This window comes from Tursiops truncatus, chromosome 11, assembly GCF_011762595.2.
Source record: "Tursiops truncatus isolate mTurTru1 chromosome 11, mTurTru1.mat.Y, whole genome shotgun sequence".
NCBI classification, from domain to species: Eukaryota; Metazoa; Chordata; class Mammalia; order Artiodactyla; family Delphinidae; genus Tursiops; species Tursiops truncatus.
The window spans coordinates 41123024-41143167 of NC_047044.1; the positions used below are offsets into that span (position 1 = coordinate 41123024).

General features: G+C 36.9%; 1 long non-coding RNA gene across 2 annotated transcripts in view; it reads right to left on the reverse strand.

Moving 5' to 3' along the window:
* The window catches only part of LOC117314191 (uncharacterized), a 94863-nt gene that overhangs the window by 63219 nt on the left and 11500 nt on the right, over positions 1-20144 (reverse strand). For both annotated transcript variants that reach the window (XR_004528884.2, XR_012324063.1), the window contains one exon: positions 20042-20139. This is a non-coding gene — a long non-coding RNA (uncharacterized lncRNA). The remainder of the gene's footprint in view (positions 1-20041; positions 20140-20144) is intronic.

Genomic DNA, 20144 nt, shown 5'->3' on the forward strand with positions numbered 1-20144 from the left:
ATTCTACATTTTTACAGCTCTCTTCCTCATAACAGTGTCTACTCAATGCAACATCGAGCTCTGCCCTTTTTGCTTTAAGTTTTTACATTTATGTAACTTTCTAAATAATTTTTTATAAAGCTTAAAAAAGGACTGTTGCAATGGTTATTTCCATCAGATTAAATGTACATTATAAAAAACAATTAAGATATTAAAAATTTTTGCTTTCTTCCTTTCACCAAAACAACCCACTTCCAATTTAGAATCTGGAACAGCCAAACTGCTCTAATATTGCTATTTTATACATCTGATTTGCAATCATTATGTTTTCCCCATCATTATCATCTAATTTTTAAAACTATAAGAATCTATTGAATACATGGTTCAGAGTAAAAGCAATAATTTAAAACAGACTTGCTTTAAAATATTCCTGAAATTAAAAAGTAAAAGCTCATTGACATTTTCTGCTACCAAAGGGCAGCACTTCAAAACGGAAATCTGAACCATATATGTAGCACAGTTTACAAAAGAAATGAGACATGAAAGTTTTTATCGTATTTAAATAAACTTTTTCTGATCCACCATCTCTCGCCTGCCCAACTACCGTCTCTCACACTACCACCACCCACCCACCACTTTACCTCAATTACTTTTATTAACAGATTGGCAGTAAAATCCAAGTGTTTTCTTGTATGGCTTACTGCATTGGTATCACACTAAAAATAAGAAAAAAGACGGTCCACACTCCAAGAATACTTTTGAAATTCTTCCTCATTTTTTCTAATACACTTATGGGGATTTTTTAAATTAAATATTTAATCTATACTATTTAAATTAAAATGAATGTGAGCTAGAGTTCTAATTATCTTTCTTCCTTCCTTCCTTTCTTCTTTCTTTCTTTCCAAATGTAAGCCAATTACTCCAACACCATGCATTAAATAATACATTCTTTCCCTGTGGAGGTTAATGGCACCTTTGTCATATATAAAATTCTGGCATTAATAATAGTTTATACTTTCACAGTGCACACAACAGGCCAAGCAGTGTTTTAAATACTTTACATATAATACCCTTACAGCAACTCTATGCAGTATGAACCATTTTATCCCCTTTTATAGATGAGAAATTTGAAATACAGAGAGTTTAAGAATTTGCCCAAGTTCACACACTACACTCTCTCATCCGCTACATGTACCTCATCCTGAACTCTACTCTGGCCCATTATCAATCCCTCAGCTGGTATCATACTTTTAATTATTGCAGCTTTACAGTACATCTTGGCATCTCTTAGTGAACCAGCTCCCTCATTGTTCTTTTTCTGTTTTCTTGCTATTCTCAGTCAATCTTTAATGTAAATTTCATCATTCTAACTAACTAATGACAAGTTAGTTTAAAAATATTTTTTCAATAGAACTGTATGAAATTTAAACATTTGGGGAGCGCTTCCCTGGTGGCGCAGTGGTTGAGAATCTGCCTGCCAATGCAGGGGACACGGGTTCGAGCCCTGGCCTGGGAAGGTCCCACATGCCGCAGAGCAACTAGGCCCGTGAGCCACACTACTGAGCCTGCGCGTCTGGAGCTTGTGCTCCGCAACAAGAGAGGCCCGCGCACCGCGATGAAGAGTGGCCCCCACTCACTGCAACTAGAGAAAGCCCTCACATAGAAACGAAGACCCAACACAGCAAAAATAAATAAATAAAAATTTGGGGAGAAGTGATGTCTTTATAACACTGAGTCATCTCATCCAGGAACATGCCGAGATTCTTCATCGACCTGGATCTTCTTTTTGTGCTCTTCAATACAATGTTGTGGTTTTCTTCATATAAGTTTCACATATTTCTTGCTAAATTTATCCATAGGCATTATATTTTTCCACATTTTTCCCATTATATTTCCCATCTCTTACAGGTTAAAAGATCAATCAGAAAGCTCTTGACTTTTTGTATATTTCCCACATCGTACTGAATTTTCATGTTCACTTCTAACAGATTTTCAGTTGATTCAACTGAATTTTGAGGCATTTAACTATAGCTTCTAAAGATAAAAATAATTGTGTCCATTTCTTTGCAATATTTGCACTTATCTGTTTTCCCATGTTATTGCTTTGATTAGAACTTCTAGAACAGGGGACTTCCCTGGTGGTGCAGTGGTTAAGAATCCACCTGCCAATGCAGGGGACACGTGTTTGAGCCCTGGTCCAGAAAGATCCCACATGCCGTGGAGCAACTAAGCCCGTGCGTCACAACTACTGAGCCTGTGCTCTTGAGCCCGTGAGCCACAACTACTGAGCCCACGTGCCACAACTACTGAAGCCCACGTTCCACAACAAGAGAAATCACCGCAATAAGTCCACGCACCGCAACGAAGAGCAGCCCCCGCTCGCCACAACTAGAGAAAGCCTGTGTGCAACAACGAAGACCCAACACAGCCAAAAATAAATAAATTTATTTAAAAAAAACTTCTAGAATATTAAATAAGGTGTTAAGGCAGAAAGTGTTAGTTTTCCCCAGCATCTATTCTTTTCTTCATCCATAGGAAACCCTAGTTTTCAGATGAGCAAAAGGCTACTCAGAATAAAGGCTACAGTTTCCAGCATCCCTTACAACAAAGTGAAGCCATGTGACCAATGACTGACCAATGTCAGCAGAAGTATTATGTGGCAACTTCCATAAGCCACAGCAGACACCACAGTGGTCTCCCTTCTTCTTTACCCATTGTCCTTTCCTCCAACCTTCTGCCTTAAATACAGATATGAGATCTGGAACTTGGGTTATCATCTTAAAATATGAGAATGAAGACCATACCCCAGGAGTGATAGAATGAATCTGGGTACCTGAAGAGGCCATGAAGTAGGCCTACTCTACCACCCTTAACTACCTTTCTCCAGTTTTCTTGAAAAGAAGAAGAGAGAGAAATAAAACCAAACCTAATCCTAACAGATACAATTGTAATAGTGATGATCACCCTTTTACCTGAACATAATAGAAATACTACTTAGTATAATATTTGCCATTGGCTTCTTATATATACTGCTTCTCAACCTAATAAAATTTCCTTCAAACTGATTTACAAAAATTTTTTTTAATTTTTATTTTATATTGGAGCATAGTCGATTAACAATGTTGTGTTAGTTTCAGGTGTACAGCAAAGTGATTCAGTTATCCGCTTACGTGTATCTATTATTTTTCAAATTCTTACTTTTATCAAATGACTCTATTTAGATCAGCACTGTCCAACAGAACTTTCCACAACGATGGAAATGTGCATATCTGTGTTAACTCCATAGCCACGAGGCATATGTGCTTATTGAGTACTTGAAATATGGCTAGTGGGAATAAGGAACCAAATTTTTAAAAATAATTTATTTATTCAAATTTCTACTGGAATAGCTATGTGTGGCTAGTGTCTACCATGTTGGACAGAGCAGATCCAGATAATTGTATAGATATTCTCTTTTAATCTATTAATATAAGATATTGAAATAATAGATATAGTGATATTAAACCAGCTTTCATTTCTGGAACAAGATCTACTTGGTAATGCTAGATTTGACTTGCTAATATATTATTAATGTAGTAAGATGGAGGAAATTGCATTCACCAGGATTCTTAGAGAAAGCACTATATTTGTTCAGAAGAAATGCTTCATAAGTCTCTTGGGGTAGTATGTAAGATCTTGAGGGAATGTGCAAATAACAAGGATAATGGAACTTGCCCTCCATAATAAAGGAGTATGGAATTTTATGTCCTAAACAGAAAAAATGACAGGGCAGAGTAGAGCCTGCGAGGCTGAGTACTGCATGAGGAATGAAGGAGAGACAAATAAGACATTAGTGACTCCATAGAAAGAGAACGAGAAAGAAGAGAGATTTCAGATAGTTTTCTGAAAGATTGTAAATATCACGTGATATAGTTCTTCCTCTAGTCCCCACAAATTTTCAGTAAAGTCCACAAAGATCATTAATGTTGCAGAGTGTGTGTGTGTGTGTGTGTGTGTGTGTTACTTATTGGACAGGTTCACAGATATTCTATTTCTTTGTCCTTCCAGACATGTAGTAGGGTTTCGTTTTCTTAACCTCTTAAAATTAGTTGCGGCTTGCACCGACCAATAAATGTGAGTGGAAGTAACATGGGTCATTTCCAGAAAGAAGTTTTTGGTTCCCATGCGTGGTTTTCCATATTCCCTTTTCCCTCTCATGGCCATGACTCAGATAGTGGAATCTCTGACAGCCTGTGTCTCTGAATGAGAACTATATACAACAGAACCCACAGTCAACCTGTGACAGACACAGTGTGAGTGGGAAATAAGTCTTTGCTGTCTTGGGCCACTAAAATTTTTAGATCGTTACTGCAACATAATCCAGTCTATTCTAACTAATAAGGAAATTGATAGCTTATAGTGGAGTGTTGCTGCATTTTAAAAAAACATTAAAATATTTGGCACTAGATTTAGGAATGGGAGGTAGATGGTGAAGAAAACATTGAGCACGAAAAGATGAAAATCTATTTTATACAGTGAGAAATCATTTGGAACAAGGTAGAGAAAACAAAGACATACAGCAAAATGGGAAATACGTCCAGAAAAGAATTATGGTTACACCTATTGGTACATGGAGCTGACTGAAATCAAATAGGAAATTAGTCATGAATGTTTTTCAGTGATTTGTACTGCAAAATACCACCAACCTGGACAAAAAATGATTCTAGACTTATGACAACCATAGGTCCCAATCTTCTATTGAACAGGAAGTGGGCCAGTAACGCTGCCTGCCCCAGTAAAGGATATAGTCCCTGATTCCCACTTCAGATATGACCAAAGAGAATAGTGGAGAAGGAAGAATCTCTTAGAGGTAGAATCTTGGTGCAATGAATAATAACAGATGTTCAAGGAGCCAAGTCAGGACTCAACCAAAGGATAATCCCCACTTCCAGAAAAGGGGCTCTTTTCACGTTACCCAACCCGTGTGTATATTGAGTGAGGGGCAGATAACATTTTAGTTCACAAGTCTCCAGATCTTGATAGAGACTCTTTATTAGGCATCACCTCCTTGTTCATGAACAGCCCATCACACATCACCCAGAGATCCTGGACTTTAAGTCTGGTTTTGTTAGACTATAGAAATTTTGGGTAGTGTCCTTTGGAGAGGGGACAATTGTATTTTGAATGTGGAAAGGAGAGTGAAGCCAGTAATTGGTGACCAGGAAGGAATTCTCTGGTAATTATTAGGACTGTTTGCAAATATTCCAGACCTTTCTACTTCCATGATGAAGGTAGGATTCTTCTTAACCTTTAAAAGTTAGATGCAGACATGTGACTTGCCTTTGCCAATGATATCTAAGTAGAAATTATATATATCATCTCTGTAACAATACATTAAGAGGCCAGAATACGATTCCCCATATTTCCTTGGGTAATCATAATGACTGCAATTTAATGATAGCAGTCATTAAATAATTTTCCAAATGGTTGATATTCTGAAAGCCTGTATCCCTATGTGAGGAAATCCCCAGCTGACCCTCAGTTGAATAAGCAAGAAATAAGCTTTCATTGTTTTAAACCACTAAGGATTTGGGGTTTTTTGTTACCCTAGCAAAACCTTGAGTATCCTGGCAGATATAATGTGATTTGAGAAACCCTAGGAAAAGGGTGAGTTCTGCACTGAATGGTGCAGGGCCAAACAGAGTTGTCTTGTGAGGACTTGTAGATAGATGTTTTCTGGGACACATTTAGGATATATGCAACTATATTCATGTATATTCATTGTTTTCTTTTTGTGCTATAATATTTCAGTTTTTATATCAGTTATGCTAGCCTTAAAAAATGGGTAGACAAATGTTATGGGTTCTCTTTTCATATGCTTTGGAAGAGTAAAAGGAACAAAGGAATGATCTGTGCCTTAATTCATTTTTTAAGTTCACCTATAAAACCATTTTGATCAGAATTATTTCACTCGCAAGTGAAAGACTCCTAAATTAAACTAGCTTTAGCAAAAGAAAGAAAGGAAGGAAGGAAGGAAGGAAGGAAGGAAGGAAGGAAGGGAGGAAGGGAGGGAGGGAGGGAGGGAGGGGGAAAGAAGGATGGAAGGGAGGGAGGGAGGGAGGAGGGAAGGAAGGAGGAGGGAAGGAGGGAGGAGGGAAGGAGGGAGGGAGGGAGGGAGGAGGGAAGGAGGGAGGGAGGGAGGAGGGAAGGAGGGAGGGAGGGAGGGAGGAGGAAAGAAGGAAGGAAGGGAGGGAGGGAGGGAGGAAGGAGGAAAGAAGGAAGGAAGGGAAGGAGGGAGGGAGGAGGGAAGGAAGGAGGGAAGGATGGAAGGAAGGGAGGGAGGAAGGAAGGAGGAAAGAAGGAAGGAATGGAAGGAGGGAGGGAGGGAAGGAAGGAAGGAAGGGAGGGAGGGAGGAGGGAAGGAGGGAGGGAGGGAGGGAGTAGGAAAGAAGGATGGAAGGAAGGGAGGGAGGGAGGAGGAAAGAAGGAAGGAATGGAAGGAGGGAGGGAGGGCGGGAAGGAAGGAAGGAAGGAAGGAAGGGAAGAAGGAAGATGTATTGTTTCACACATAGGAAGGACAGGAGTAGCACCAAGGACTCAAACAATGCTGGAATCTTTGTCTTTTACTTTATTTCCATGTCTGAGTTCTATGTCTGCATGTGTGCCTGTCTCTCTCAGGCTCCATCTCTCAGTCAAAGAGTTTCTTATTGTGTGTCTGTCTGTCCTGTGTCACCACGCCCCTGCTCCCGATCCCTTTCTCTCCCTCTCTTTCTTGTCTTCCATTGCAGATGGGCTTAATTTATATGGGAGGGAGTTGTTGCGACCACATGTAGTTATAGGCTTACATCATTCCCATTTAGCAACCAAGACGAGGAGAACTTTTCCCACGGATGTGAACACAATATTCCCAGAAAAGACTTCGATTAACTCTACTGGGGTCACGTGCCCACCTTGGATCCTTATATACAAGGATATATACTAATATGGTTCAGCATGATTGGTTTACTTCTGTGGCCAGGAATCAGTGCAATATCCCACTATCATAATATCATATAACTGAGGTGGGGGAGGAGCCACCCCCCAAAGGAAGAAGTGGTACTGACTGATAAAAGAAAAAGAAGAGAGATATAAATGTAGGGAGAAACATAATACTTAGGCAAATAAACACAGTAGATATACACCGCCCCCCCAGAAAACTGGGCTCAGCTCTGGAGGGGAATAAATCTTTGACAACCTTTTTCAACTCCCTCCGTGGTCATTGGTCTATTTGGGTTTTCCTAACTCCACTTGAGTCAATTTTGGTAATTTATATTTTTATTAGAAAATCACTTATTTCTTCCAGATTTTCCAATGTATTGGCAAAAATTGAACAGGCTTTTCCTCATAATGTCCATCAAAATGAAAGCCAATGGCATAATGCCATGGGCAATTCCATGCAAGCAATTCTCTGGGGAACTAAACCAAAAGTATTTCAGGCTGCAGCTCTCTCTTGGTTTGGTTAATCCAGGAACAAAATTGAGTGTGTCTAAAGAACAGATGGACTGCATATCCTTCAGGCAGTTCTCCATATATATTACTTTTCACAACTGAGCTTTTGATAGGTACTGGGCAGCCGAGATTTCTAGGTTATAACCTCTGTCAAGAACCTGGAGTACAAATTATTTTACAGAGCCTCAATTTCATGTTTCATAGGTCAGTCAAAATGGAGAGAGTTGACATTCTCTTAAGAAAGCTGAGACATCTAAAATAGGACACATGTCTGAAGAGAAGAGTCCTCAATACCTTAGGTATTGAGGTAGGTAGGTCCATGGAATAAGTACTCATGGACAGGGCCAATCTCTTCTCAGATCAACTAAACAGCTGAACGAAACACAAGACAGAACGACAGACAGCATTCTGTGAGAGCTCAGAAAGAGCCAGTGCACTGCCATCAGAGGGTATGGATAAAGCAGGTGGAAAAGAAAAATGACATACAGGTTTCATCACAAAAGTGGTAGTAGAGATGGGCATTATAGGATGGGAGGGACTTCAAAGGGCAGAAGGGAAGCAGAGGGGCAAGAGAGAACTTAATGAACGAGCATGTCTTGTGAAATATATGCCTTTACAGTTTAGGGAATGCCTGAAGGGATAAAACAAAGGTCGGATGAAAAGATAAACCAAACTATTATCCAGCCACTGTGAGGTAAGGAGGTCCAGGCCGAATGATGTGGAAAGCGGCCACATGAATGACGCTAAAGATGATCACAAAAAGCAGAGGAAAAGTGCAGCTGAGCCCGGCCTGAATTCAAACCAACGCTGAGAAATAATAAACGGTCGTGGTTCTAAGCCACTACATTAGGATGTGGCTTGCCCTATTAGGTATACGGTCAGGTCTGGAACTGCCTGCCCAGTCTTGTGCTACCCTTATACTAAGTAGTATAGTATACTACCCTTATAGTAATATATATTTGCATTCTGAATCTAAACCCTCCTTCACAAAGGATCCTGAATTTCTTCTATGAGAAGGAGGATTACAGAGGTCCATGGATACTGAAGAAAAAAAGTAAATTCAACACCAGGTTTGTTACTTATACTGTGACTATTAACATTCACCTTGTGTGCACTTTCCTTTTCCCCACATGATAAAATGTTTCCTTTTATTACGATTTCAACAATGCTGTCTAGACGTTCAAAATCCAAGGTTCTATCTTTTTCCCATGAAGATGTACATGATGACTGACACTGACACGAGTGACACATTAACGTGGGTTTACTGCAGGGGCTCTGAAAGCCCACCCCACTGACTATATAATCCTCCTGCCTTCGTTCCGTAGTGCAGCCAGTTTGGAGGGGTTAATTTTGTGAAATATTTATGAAATATTTGGGAAAATTTAGAAAGCAATTTGAAAAATCATGGAAAGTCTGTCGGAATAACTTGTTCCTTGATTCAACATTCCTCGACAATGGGAGAAAAAAACACCCTGATTCTTTGCTTACACCATTCCCCTCTGTGAAGGCGGCCCTTCCTTCTCTTTCACCCCTAGATAACTCAACCTTTGATAGCCACTTGCTATCTCTAATACGCTCTCAAAAAGCAGAAATCAATTGTTCTTTCAACTGCTTCTCCCAGCCTTTTAAATGTACTTCTATGACAGGGAACTGCGTGTTATTAAACTACTTCTGTATGTGTCTCGCACTGTGAGGACAGGTCCAGTTATCACTTTTACTTTTCCAGTTCCAGGATCAGTGCACAGCAAATAGCAGGCACTTAGTAATTCTCGGCAGAATTAAAATGAAATGTGAAAACTAAAAATGTTAACTGTTTAACAGGATGTAAATAAACTTAAATGGAAGAAAATAGTCTCAATTAATTTCGGCAGGACCTTTTTAGAAAGAAATAATTTGTGAAATGATGGGGAATAAAAGAAAAAATCAGAACCAGAACAACTCAAATAAACATGTAAAAATTGTGATTAATTCTAAAAAATAATAATGCAGTGATAGCACAATTGCTTTTTTAGCTTTCTAGTATCCTCTATTCCTTCTAGAACTTTATATCTGGCTTATAATTTGACCCCAGAAACAATTACTATATTCCAAGTCAGCATATTATCTAAGACGATATGGAGATCCTTCATCATTAATCTCAAGGCATGCGCTGAAATAGCAGGAGAATGGAGAAAAGGGGAAACAAAAATGCTGACATTTAGGACTTTAATTCTTTTACTGATCTTTATGGCCACAGAGGAAATAGAGGTAAATCAGAGGCTGGAGACAACTATTATAACATTCCAAATAATATCATCAGATAATTTGGGAGCTACTACATTCACTAAAATAAGAACAGATGTCAACACAAACTATTAGAAATGCACAACCTTCCGAGACTGAACCAGGAAGAAACAGAAAATATGAACAGACCAATCACAAGCATTGAAATTGAAACTGTGATTAAAAATCTTCCAACAGACTTCCCTGGTGGCGCAGTGGTTGAGAGTCCGCCTGACGATGCAGGAGACACGGGTTTGTGCCCCGGTCCGGGAGGATCCCACATGCCGTGCAGTGGCTGGGCCCATGAGCCATGGCCACTGAGCCTGCGCGTCCAGAGCCTGTGCTCCACAACAGGAGAGGCCACAATGGTGAGAGGCCCGCGTACCGCAAAAAAAAAAAAAAAAAAAATCTTCCAACAAACAAAAGCCCAGGACCAGATGGCTTCACAGGCGAATTCTATCAAACATTTAGAGAACAGCTAACACCTATCCTTCTCAAACTCTTCCAAAATATAGCAGAGGGAGGAACACTCCCAAACTCATTCTACGAGGCCACCATCACCCTGATACCAAAACCAGACAAGGATGTCACGAAGAAAGAAAACTACAGGCCAATATCACTGATGAACATAGATGCAAAAATCCTCAACAAAATACTAGCAAACAGAATCCAACAGCGCATTAAAAGGATCATACACCATGATCAAGTGGGGCTTATCCCAGGAATGCAAGGATTCTTCAATATACGTAAATCAATCAATGTGATAAACCATATTAACAAATTGAAGGAGAAAAATCATACGATCCTCTCAGTAGATGCAGAAAAAGCTTTTGACAAAATTCGACACCCATTTATGATAAAAACCCTCCAGAAAGTAGGCATAGAGGGAACCTACCTCAACATAATAAAGGTCATATATGGCAAACCCACAGCCAACATCGTCCTCAATGGTGAAAAACTGAAACCATTTCCACTAAGATCAGGGACAAGACAAGGTTGCCCACTCTCACCACTATTATTCAACATAGTTTTGGAAGTTTTAGCCACAGCAATCACAGAAGAAAAAGAAACAAAAGGAATCCAAATCGGAAAAGAAGAAGTAAAGCTGTCACTGTTTGCAGATGACATGATACTATACATAGAGAATCCTAAAGATGCTACCAGAAATCTACTAGAGCTAATCAATGAATTTGGTAAAGTAGCAGGATACAAAATTAATGCACAGAAATTTCCTGCATTCCTATACACTAATGATGAAAAATCTGAAAGTGAAATTAAGAAAACACTCCGACTTACCACTGCAATAAAAAGAATAAAATATCTAGGAATAAACTTACCTAAGGAGACAAAAAACCTGTATGCAGAAAATTATAAAACACTGATGAAAGAAATTAAAGATGATACAAACAGATGGAAAGATATACCATGTTCTTGGATTGGAAGAATCAACATTGTGAAAATGACTGTACTACCCAAAGCAATCTACAGATTCAATGCAATCCCTATCAAACTACCACTGGCATTTTTCACAGAACTAGAACAAAAAATTTCACAATTTGTATGGAAACACAAAAGACCCCGAATAGCCAAGGAAATCTTGAGAAAGAAAAACGGAGCTGGAAGAATCAAGCTCCCTGACTTCAGACTATACTACAAAGCTACAGTAATCAAGACAGTATGGTACTGGCACAAAAACAGAAATATAGATCAATGGATTAGGATAGAAAGCCCAGAGATAAACCCACGCACATATGGTCACCTTATCTTTGATAAAAGAGGAAAGAATATACAGTGGAGAAAGGACAGCCTCTTCAATAAGTGTTGCTGGGAAAACTGAACAGCTACATGTAAAAGAATGAAATTAGAACACTCCCTAACACCATACACAAAAATAAACTCAAAATGGATTAAAGACCTTAGATGTAACGCCAGACACTATCAAACTGTTAGAGGAAAACATAGGCAGAACACTCTATGACATAAATCACAGCAAGATCCTTTTTGATCCACCTCCTAGAGAAATGGAAATAAAAATAAACAAATGGGACCTAATGAAACTTAAACACTTTTGAACAGCAAAGGAAACCATAAACAAGACTAAAGGACAACCCTCAGAATGGGAGAAAATATTTGCAAATGAAGGAACTGACAAAGGATTAATCTCCAAAATTTACAAGCAGCTCATGCAGCTCAATATCAGAAAAACAAACAACCTAATCGAAAAATGGGCAGAAGACCTAAATAGACATTTCTCCAAAGAAGATATACAGAGTGCTAACACACACATGAAAGAATGCTCAAAATCATTAATCATTAGAGAAATGCAAACCAAAACTACAATGAGATATCATCTCACACCAGTCAGAATGGCCATCATCAAAAAATACACAAACAATAAACGCTGGAGAGGGTGTGGAGAAAAGGGAACCCTCTTGCCCTCTTGGTGAGAATGTAATCTGATACAGCCACTATGGAGAACAGTATGGAGGTTCCTCGAAAAACTAAAAGTAGAACTACCATACGACCCAGCAATCCCACTACTGGGCGTATACCCTGAGAAAACCATAATTTAAAAAGAGTCATGTTCCATAATGTTCATTACAGCTCTATTTAAAATAGCCAGGACATGGAAGCAACCTAGGTGTCCATCAACAGATGAATGGATAAAGAAGATGTGGCACATATATACAATGGAATATTACTCAGCCATAACAAGAAACGAAATTGAGTTATTCGTAGTGAGGTGGATGGACCTAGAGTCTGTCATATAGAGTGAAGTTAAGTCAGAAAGAGAAAAACAAATACCATATGCTAACACATATATATGGAATCTAAAAAAAAGATGGTCATAAAAAACCTGGGGGCAAGACAGGAATAAAGATGCAGACCTACTAGAAAATGGACTTGAGGATATGGGGAGGGGGAAGGGTAAGTTGGGACAAAGTGAGAGAGTGGCATGGACATATATACACTACCAAATGTAAAATAGACAGCTAGTGGGAAGCAGCCGCATAGCACAGGGAGATCAGCTTGGTGCTTTGTGATCACCTATAGGGGTGGGATGGGGGGTTGGGAGGGAGGGAGACTCAAGAGGGAAGAGATATGGGGATACATGTATATGTATAACTGATTCACTTTGTTATAAAGCAGAAACTAACACACCATTGTAAAGCAATTATACTCCAATAAAGACGTTAAAAAAAAAAGAACAGATGTCAACAAAAAGAGCAATCAGAGAAATCAGAGAAATTTCTGGAATGGAGTAGCTCCACCAGTAATTTCAAAGCCTTCCTGACTGTAGCACCCAAATTAGACACCATGTTCCCACTCCACTGGCCATGAAGAACAGCCAGGTTAAACTAAGGTGAGGTGATCAGACATTGATTTCTTTGCCATCCATCTTTTCAATCAGCTTTATTGAAGTATAATTTACATATGATAAACTACACTTATTTAAGTATGCCATTAGAAGAATTTTGACAATTTATAACTACCACAATGTGTAACTACCACCATAATCCAGATACAGAACATTTCCTCACCCAAAAATGTTACTGTGGCTCTTTGTGGTCAACCCCATCTCACTCCCAGCCCTAGGGAACCACTTACGTGCTTTCTGTCCCAGTAGGTTACATTTTGCATTTTCTAGAATATCAAGTAAACAGAATCACACAAAATGTACTATTCTTTGGCTTCTTTGCTGCATAATAATATGTTTGAGATTCTTCCATGTTGTTGTGTTCCTTTCTATTTATCACGGAGCAATATTCTGTCATATGGCTATACTACAGTTCGTTTATTCACTCACTTCTTGATGGACCTTTGAGTTGTTTCCAGTTTGGTGCTATTATGAATAAAGTTGCTATGAGTTCATGATTAAGGCTTTGTGCTGACACAAAATTTCACTTATCTTAGGTAAATACGCACACATAGAATTGCTAGATAATATAACTGCATGTTTAACTTAAACTATATAACTGTTTTCCAAAGTGTGTGTACCATTTTATACTCCTTCCAGCAATGTATAAGTTACAGATGCTCCACATCTTTGCCAACACTTGATATTGTTAACCTTTTTCATTTTTTAAGCATGCTATGGGGTCAGTAGTGGTATATCACTATAGTTTTTGTTTGCATTATTCTGATAAATAATAACGCTGAGCATCTTTTTATGTGTTTATTGACCATTTATATATCTTTTTTGCCATGTATCTGTTCAAATCTTTTGCTCATTTATTATTGGGTTGTTTGTCTTCCTATTTTTGAGTTGTCGCAGAGCTTTATGCATTCTGGATGCCAAAAGAAAATCCAGAACAAGGATAAAAGTACCTTTTTCGTATATATGTATTGAGAATAATTTCTCCCAGTCTATGTCATGCTTTCACTTCCTTATTCCAAGAATAAAAGGTTTTAATTTCAATGAAATCTAATTTATCCTTTTTAAAGATTTTACAGTTTGTACTATCTCAAAAACTATTGCCTACTCCAAAGTCACAGAGATTGTCTCATACTTTCCTCTTAAGTTTTATAGTTTTGGCTTTTACATTTAGGTCTATGATCCATTTCAAGATAGTCTTTGTGTAAAGTGTGAAGTATGTGCTGAGAGTCATTTTATTCCATGTGGATATCCAATTATCTCAACATCCTTTGTTGAAAACATTACCATTTAATCCACTGAATGACCCTGAAATCCTATCAAAAATCAATTAATGTGTGTATATATTTTTTTTCTGGACTCACTATTCTATTCCATTCATCTGTATGTCTACTCTTAGGCTAAAATTCATTATCTTAAGTCCTATAACTTTATGACATCTTGAAATTAGATAGCATAACTTCTAACTTGATTCTTATTTCTCAAATTACATTGGCTAGTCTAGATCTTCTGTATTTCCATATAAATTTGCCAATATCTATAAAAGAAAGGCTACAGGAATTTTGACTGGGACTACGTTGAATCAATAAAACAACTGGGGGAATTTTGAAATTTTAATAGCATTGATTCCTCCAATCCATGAATCTAATTATGTGCATCCCCATTTGTTTAGATCTTTAATTTTCCTCAGCAATGTATGGTAATGTTCTATATGCACATATTCAATATATTTTGTTAAATTTATTTTTAGGTATTTTATTTTTATGCTAGAAAATAGTACGTGTTTCTTTTAATTTGATTTCCCAATTATTTGTTGCTAGTATTAAAAAAATTCAATAAAATTTTGTATATTGAACTTACGTCATCTGGCTAAATTCACTACTAGTTCTAGTAGTTTTTTTGCAGCTTCATTGGGGTTTTTTACATATACTATCATCTTCTACAAATAGAAAGTTTTACTTCTTTCTTTCCAATCTATACACCTATTATTTGGTTTCTTGCCTGTTGCAACAGCTATAATCTCCAGGAAAAATCTTGAATAAAAGTAGTGAAAGTACATACTCTTGCATGTTCCCAATCTTATAGGAAAAGTATCCAGTATTTCACTATTAAATATGGTATTAGTTGCTGGGTCTTCAAATTCCCTTTATCAGGTTGAAGAAGCGTCCTATATCTAGTCTCCCAAGGATCTTTTAAATCATTAATTAGTGTTGAATTTTTAAAAGTACTTTTACTGTACCTATGAAGATAATAATGTTTTTTCCCTTTTATTATTCTTTAATTACATTTGAATTACATTAATTGATTGTTGAATACGAAACCAATCTTGCATATCTGGGATAAATCTAATTTGGTCATGTGTGTTACCCTATTTATAGATGATGAATTTGATTTGCTAATATTTTGTTAAGAACTTTTCTGTGTTCCTAAGGAATAATGGTCTTATCTTTTAATATCTTTGTTATCAGAGAATTTCTGGTCTCATAAAATGACTTGGGAAGGGTTTCTTTCTCTTTTATTTCTTCAAGCTTTTATGTATGACTGGTATTATTCTTTCTTAAATTTTTGGTAGAATTCACTAGTAAGTCCATCTGAGACTAGAGTTTTCCTTGTGGGAAGGCTTTTAATTATAAATTCAAATTATTCAAAAGATATAATGCTATTCAGATTTTGTTTCTTTTTGTATCCATTTTGATTATTTGTGACTTTCACTTATGTCCATTTTCATTTATCTCAATTTTAGTAATGTATTTCTGTCCTTTATATCTTTTTTGTCTGATACAAACGTGTAAGAGTTTCTGTAGGATATATACTTAGATGCGAAATTTAGTGCTTTGTTTATCCTCTCCATTGTATCTTTATTTTCGTTTACATTAATCTCTGCTTTTATTTTTATAATTTGTTTTCTTTGACTTTCTTTTTCTTTATTCCATTTTTTTCTAACTGTATGTCTTCCTCCTTGATTTTCAACCTACATTCTTTTTCTTTAGAAAGCATTTATTACTATAAATTTCCTTCTAAATACCTCTGTTGCCCATCCCTCAAGTTTTATCCTTAGTACTTTCATTATCATTGAGCTCTAAGTATATTTTAATCTTCAATATTATTCCTTTTTGACTTAGAGTTATTTAAAAATACATTTTTAAATGTTCAAAAGTGTGGGGTTTTGCATTTTTTAATATCTTTGTTATTTTGATTGTATACCAGATTGCATTACTGACAGAAAATATGAATTACACGATACCTAATCTTTGAAATCAGTTAAGGCTTGTTTTATGGCCTAGCACATGGTCAGGTTTGTTTGTTTGTTTGTTTGCTTGTTTGTTTTAATGTTCCTCATATTCTCCAGTATAATATGCATTCTTTAATCAGTGGTCCTAGAAACATGGTTCTATACATATCTATTAACTCACAGCTGTTAAATGTGTGATTCATCTTCCATATGTTCATTATATATTTGGTCTACATGACCATCAATAATTGACAGTCATGTGTTGAAACATTCCATTCGAGTATTTCATTTGTCCACTTCTCATATAGTTTTATCAATTTTGTTCTATATATTTCGAGGGTTTATAAATTTTACATTGTATTTTAGATATTTTATTGAGCTCTGTAAATTTAGAATTACTAGAACTTCCTGTTGAAATAAACCTTTTATCATTTTTATGACTCTCTTATCCATAACTATATGTTTTGTCTTAAAGTTTAAGACAAGTTTAATATAACTACAGAAACTTGAACTTTCTTTTCGTTAGTATTTTCCTGGTATGTCTTTTTAAAATTCTTTTAATTCTTTTACTTTTCCTTCACTTTCAACCTTTCTTAGTCCCTATGTTTCAGGTGTGTTTCTTATAAACATGCAAATGGATTTTGCATTTTTATATCTAACAACCTCTGTCTTTTAGCTGATAAGTTCAGATGATTTACAGATACTGTTAGCTGGACTTGTTCCTATCATCTTGCTCTTTCTCTTTACTGTACTTTTTAATTTTTTTTTATTCTTTCTTTGAGCAAATTGTTGGTTTGCTCTCATTTAAAAAATAATTTTTATGGTAAAATACAAATAACATAAATTTGCCATTTTAATAATTTTTAAGTGTACAATTTAGTGGCATTAGTTACATTCACAATGTTGTGCAACCATCACCACTATTTCCAAAACTTTTTCATCACCCCAAACAAACTCTGTAACAATTAAACAATAATTCCCTTATTCTTCCCATCCCCCAGCCCCTGGTAACTTTAATCTACTGCTGTCTCTATGAATTTACCTATTCTTTTTTTTTTTTTTTTTTTTTTTTTTTTGGGGTACGCGGGCCTCTCACTGCTGTGGCGTCTCCCGTTGCGGAGCACAGGCTCCAGACGCGCAGGCTCAGCGGCCATGGCTCACGGGCCTAGTCGCTCCGCGGCATGTGGGATCTTCCCGGACCGGGGCACGAACCCGTGTCCCCTGCATCGGCAGGCAGACTCTCAACCACTGCGCCACCAGGGAAGCCCCAATTTGCCTATTCTTGATATTTCACATAAGTACACTCATGCAGTCTTTATCCTTTTGTGTCTGGCTTATTTCACGTAGCATAAAATTGTCAAAATTCATCCATGTTGTAGCATGTATTGTAACTTCATTCCTTTTTATGTCTGAATAATATTCTATTGTATGTACATACCATAATTTGTTTATCCATTCACCTGCTGATGAACATTTGACTTGTTTCCATCTTTTCTATATTCTGAATAACTGTGCGGTAGAAATGGGTATGCAAATATCTGCTCAAGTCCCTGCTTTCAACTATTTTGGGTATATACCTAGGAGTGGAATTGTGGTTTGCTTTCTTGTTTGATTTTTTCCTTCTACTGGCTGAAGATTACAGACTCTGTGTCTACTCTTTACTGATTATCTTTTAAATAATATTGGGTTGGCCAAAAAATTCGTTTGGGTTTTTCCGTAAGACATTACGGAAAAACCCAAACGAATTTTTTGGCCAACCCAATATCTTGCATTCATAATAACTAACAGTCTATAGTTAATATTTTAACCCCCTCCATACACTACAAGGAGTTTAGAAACTTAACTCTGATATCCCCCCTCTTGGCCTACATATATTTGTTGTCTAGAATTAGGTTTGTCTTCTTTTTAACCTCATAAATTATTTATTATCATCATTATAATTATTATTACTGGTATGCTGATATGATACAAGTTAAATAATACCACTGAAAGAGTATAAGTAGAGTAAGACTTAAAAAATAAACAGGAGAAGAAAAAATAAAATCTCGATTTAAAAAAAACTGTAAAAGTATCCAGATATTTTTAGTCACTAATAAAAAAATAAATTAAAAAATTAAAATTCTCAAAAAAAAAATCAATACTGTGCAGAGCAAACAAAACACCAGGGTAGCAAATTTCTGCTCAAGTTTAAAAATCTGTGATGTTAAGCTGACATCGCCACTATGTCTAACTCTGGTTTGCTCATATTTACAAACTGACAGAATATATCATTTATCTTGACTGTACTAATGAGTTCTGAACTAAGTACCTAATTCCCTTCCTCAATGCTTTATCTGTGCCTTAGCAGGCCAGTAAGGTTCAATTGTTTATTTGGTCAGCATATAATCCTTGAGTGTCTGGTACATGGCAGCACAGTTCCAGGCATGAGTAACACAGCACTGAAGCCACAGATGAAAATCAATGCCTTCAGATATTATTAAACATTCCTCCAAAGACATACAAATAGCCAATAAGCACATGAAAAAATGCTCGATATCACTAATCATGAGGCAAATGCAAATCAAAACCACAATGAGATACTTCCTCACACCCATTAAGATGGCTACTATAAAGCAAAACAAAACAAAAAAACAGAAGATAACAAATGTTGGCAAGGATGTTGGGAAATTGGAATCTCGTGCATTGTTTGGAATGTAAAATGCTGTAGTCACTGTGAAAAACAGTATGGACATTTCCCAAAAAGTTCAAAATAGAACTACCATGTGATCCAGCAATTCCAATTTTGGGTACATATTTAATTGAATTGAAATCAGGGTCTCTGTGGGATATTTGGGACATCAGGGATATATGTATACCCATATTCATAGAAGCATTATTCACAACAGCTAAAATGCAGACGTCATCCAAGTGTCCATAGACAGATGACTGAATAAGCAAAAGGTGATATATACATATAATGGAATATTATTCAGCCTTAAAAAAGAAGGAAATTTTGACATAGGCCACAACATGGATTAATCTTGAGGACATTACGCTAAGTGAAATATGCCAGTCACAAGAAGAAAAATACTGTTTCATTCTAGTTATATGAGATACTTACAGTAGTCAAAATCACAGGGACAGAAAGTAGAATGGTGGTTGCTAGGAGATGAAGGAAGAGGGAAATGGGAAGCTCTTGTCTAATGGGTACAGAGTTTCAGTTTTGCAAGATGAAAAGAGTTCTGGATATGGATGGTGCTGATGGCTGCATAAAAATATGAAGGTTTTTAATACCACTGAATGTCATACATAAAAATGGTTAAGATAGTAAATTTTATGTTGTGTATATTTTACCACAATAAAGAAATTTTTAAAAAATTATTTCAAGGAGTTTACATATAGTGAGAAAGAAAGAAAATGAACAAATACACAAAACGTGATGTGTCAAATCGTGGAATGTTCTAAAGAAAAATAAAACAAGGAAGGAAGACAGGGAATGCTAGGGGTGGCCTGCAGGTGGCTGCAGTAGTCAGGGAAGACTTCACCAAGGAGATGATGCTTGAGCACAGACCTTGTGTTGGAGAGGGCTAGCTGTCCACAATCATTTGCACTCCCCTTCTTAGATTAGAACTGTCGCTACGAGGTGGCCTCTGAGCCAGGATGACATTTCCCAAGCCCTCTCACATCTGGACATAGCCATGTAACTAATTCTCACAATGGAATTGAGCAGATGAGCTTTCTCTTACCTGTAAGCTGGGGTTTTTATGAATCTGAAGTGGCTCCTCCACTGTCTCTTTCCCTTTCTGCCAACTGAAGCAGAAGACTCTGAGGCTTTAGAACAGGGCTGTC